Source organism: Athene cunicularia (genome assembly GCF_003259725.1).
Source record: "Athene cunicularia isolate RWA chromosome 18 unlocalized genomic scaffold, athCun1 chr18_part1, whole genome shotgun sequence".
NCBI classification, from domain to species: Eukaryota; Metazoa; Chordata; class Aves; order Strigiformes; family Strigidae; genus Athene; species Athene cunicularia.
Window position 1 is genome coordinate 13,040,998 of NW_020799123.1, and position 3,705 is coordinate 13,044,702.

Sequence of the window (3,705 nt, forward strand, 5' to 3'; positions counted from 1 at the left end):
GGGTGGGGACAGGCGGAGCGGTCACCTCCGGCCAGGCCCGGCTGATCCCCGCAGCTCTGGCCGAATGTCCGGGCGGTGTTTGGGCGATTTCTTCTCTCTGTCAGGGTGTGAAGTCAGCTCAGAGGGAGGAAAAACTGCAAATGGAGGGAAAAAAACCCGGCGGGGAGCGCTGCTGCAGCCAGAAAAAAATAGCCAAAGGACCCTGTTCCCTTAGACGTGTGTCATCGCTGTGTAGGCATCCCGCTGCCTATAAAGAACCAAGTAGTTAAATCAAATGTGTTGGGGGGAGGATGTGGGGCTGTACCCGGAGCTGTGTGTGTCCCCCCACCCCCAGGGGAGCTGGGCTGGGGAGCTGGGGATTGAACACCCCGCCCGCCCCGCGGGGCTGTGGGCCGAGATCGGGAGCAGTTGCGGGAGTTTAAATCTAACACTGAGCGGGCAGGGCTGTAGGAGAGACTCACAGTGGGGGTGGCCGGGTGGTAAAATGGCAGGTGAATGTTGGCGAGTCCAGGTAAACCAGATGAGGACTCATCCCTAAGTACAAAACCACGGAGCTGGCTTGTAGTATTTTCTACTCAGGAGAAGAGACCTCGCAGTGGCTGCGGGTAGTTCTATGAAAATGTCATCGCGGTGCCTGGTGACAGTCAAATAAGGCAAATTGGTTGTTAGTAGTTGTTAGGAAAGAGTCTGGAAACAAAACGGGCAGCAGCATTAGGCCAAGGTGTGATACGCTGTGTCGCAGCGCAAACGCTGTGTGCGGTTTTGGTTGCCCGGTCACAAAAAGGAGGTAGTTGAACTAGAAAAGGTAAAGAGAAGGGTGACAAGGCTGATCAAAGGCACGGAGCAGCTTTTGTGCGAGAAGAGACTAATAAATGAGGACTCTCTTGGCGAGAAGAGAGACAACAGAGGTGCTGGAGGATCGAGTTCTGTAAATTCAGGAGTGGTAGAAAGGTGAGTAATAGGAAATGGATATTCGCTGTTTCTCATAAATAGGTGACGTCAAATGAAACCATCGGGCAATGGGTTTAAAACAGAAACAGAGAAGGATTTTCTTTTTTCCGTGCGGTGCTTCATTACGTGGTGAACTTGGCACGGCAGGGTGGGGACCCGCCGCCCCTGGCTCAGAGAGCAACGGGGCCGGTTCCCGGCCGTGGGACGTGCTGGCAGCGCTCCGTGGGGGTCTGTCAGCTGGGTGGGGAGGGGAGGCTGCAGCTCCGGGTGTGACCTGCCGCCAGCCCGGCCTCCTCTTCCTCCATCCTCCCCTCCGCCACCATCCCTGGCCCTGCCCGGCGCTTAGCCATCCGCTGCGCCAGCTAGCCCCGGCTTGAGACGTGCCTTTGGGTCACTGAGGACCGTTTAAGTGTTTCCCTGTCACAGCCGAGCGAACAGACCTTTCCCTGTAATGCCGGCAAATCCCCGCTCCTGAGGAGCCGTTAATTGATTTCCCTTTTCATCGTTCTTCCCCTGCCCGTGGCTGTGCTGACACCCGCCTGCCCGCGCTCTGCCTGCCTGCGCTCCCAGCCAGTGCCTGCGACAGGCGGATCCTGAAATTATTGATAAACACTCATTGGGGCTGGAGCCTGGAAAATTGCCAGCAACCCCAGCGGATTTCTCTCTTGCCAGCATCATTTTTCTTGATGACAGCATGTTCCGAAGTTTGTCGGGGAGGGGGCAGGGCCTCCTGGTAACTTTTTTTTCGGTTTTATGCATCGGTTGGTTTAAAAGATCCCTGCATACAAGGGGCGAGGAGCAGCTCGGGAGCTGGCGCCTGCCGTCCCTCTGCCCTCCAGCCCATCCCCGAGGAACGCTGGGCTGGGCTGGATCCTGCCCGAAGCTTTGCCCAGGCCTGGATCCCCCCTCGCCCGTCAGCCCCGCTCTGCTCCTCTGCCCGGTGCCTCTCCAGGCTCAGGATCTTGATGCCAACGTGAGGGATCCCCGTTTCTCCCCCCGAGCCCTCTGCTCCCGCGGGCTGCTCTTACCCCGCGTCCCAGTGCGCGGGCTGGTGAGGGCGCTGGGCCGTGCCCGCGGAGCCCGGCCGTCCCAAGGGCTGGCTCTGCCCGGCAGCCGGCCCTCCCCGGGGGGCAAAGATCAACGCAAACACCTCCCGCGGCCAGTCCCTACCAAACCGACGTAATTCGGCCCGGGCAGCGCTTTGTGCCCGGCTCATACTGCGCATACAAATGCCTGCGGTGCCGCGGGTCTCCGGCTGTTGCTCTTTCTGGGGCTCGGAGCATTTTTCTCTCTGCTAGGTCTGCTAATTAGTGGGAGGTTGTGGATCAGGAACAGAGGGAAATGTCCTTCTGTGGTTCTGGCAGTAGAAATAATTGAGCCATTTTTCACCTATGGCCAATCTAATTCTGTCCACATCTTGATTTTTTCTCTTAATAGCTTGGGGATACTCTTGGCAGCCACGGGATTCACAGCCATGTCCAAGATTTTCAGTAATCGCCTGGATTTCGTGCTCTCTTGCTAACTGGTTGCTGGTTTCTCCTTAGTTTTTGCTTAAGCTCCTCCAGGGATGGGAAAGGAGCTCGTTTTAGCCGAGCTGCATTCGCCTTTGAACGGGTCTGTTGCTCGGTCCCTCCCCAGGGCAGCGGAGTGGGACGGTGCACCCGGTGCGGCTCCTCTGCGGCGGCGGCCACGCGGCCCCGGGGCCGTCACTTGGGGCTGGTTCCCATCCCTCTCCCACCCTGCCCCAGCGTTCCGGCCTCTGTTTGCCCGGGCAGGGGCTCCCATCACCCCAGGATCCCCCCGCACCCTCCCCTTGGTGCCCCCAGCACATCCCCAGCGGGTGGTGACGGGCAGTGGCTCCATGGAGCGGGCAGGGGCTGTGCGGGCAGGGGGGCTGCTGCCTGCTCTCGGGGTGAGCTGAGCCCCCTGCCCGGGGGGGCTCTGCAGCAGCGGCTGCTCTCGCTCCGTGCCTAAGGAGCACGTTCCCGCACACCCCGGCGCTCCCAAACCAGCGAACACCCCATTACAGTTGTCATGGAAATTAGAGAGTGTGTCTGCTCGAGTGTGCTGGGCGCAGGCCTCCGCGTTCCCAGCGGTTCGTGCATCAGAGCGGAACGGCCGCCGCTGCCCCCACGCACGAGGCGCCGGCCGGCCGGGGCGGGTGAAGGGGTTTGTGGCGACCCGGGAGGTTCATCGACGCCGCTCCCCAAAGGCTCGGGGCCTGTCAGGCACCAAAAAAATCCCATAATATCACCGCGGGGGTGCGGCTGCCTCTTTTTCTGTTTTGGGCTTTTTTTGGCCATTTTATTTTTCTGGGAGTGCTGGAGCGCTGCGAGCGTGAGAGCCGGCCCTGGGCGCGGGGCTGAGGGGTGCAACGCGCCTTTTCCAGAAACTTCTGCCCTTTGCCCGCACGTCTGGAGGGGGGGGGGGCTGCGGCGTGGGGGTGAGGAGGTCTCCAGGCTCTGCACAAGGGGCTGGCACGTCGTCCCCAGCTTCACCCCGTCCTCCGCGTTTGTCCCTCTGTCTGTCTGGACACGTGTGCGCGCATCTGCGTGCCGATTTGATTGTTTCCTGCTTTATAACAATTTCTTTTCCCACTGTTTATGGGCCATGGGATTGGAAGTGAAGCGTCGACTTAATTGCTGTCAGGCAAGGAAATGGGTTATAAAGTTGCCAGGGGAAAAAACAGATCACTCTGGGGTAAATGCAGGGGAGCGCGGCTGGTGTAAAGAGGAGGGGGAGGAAGAACAGGGA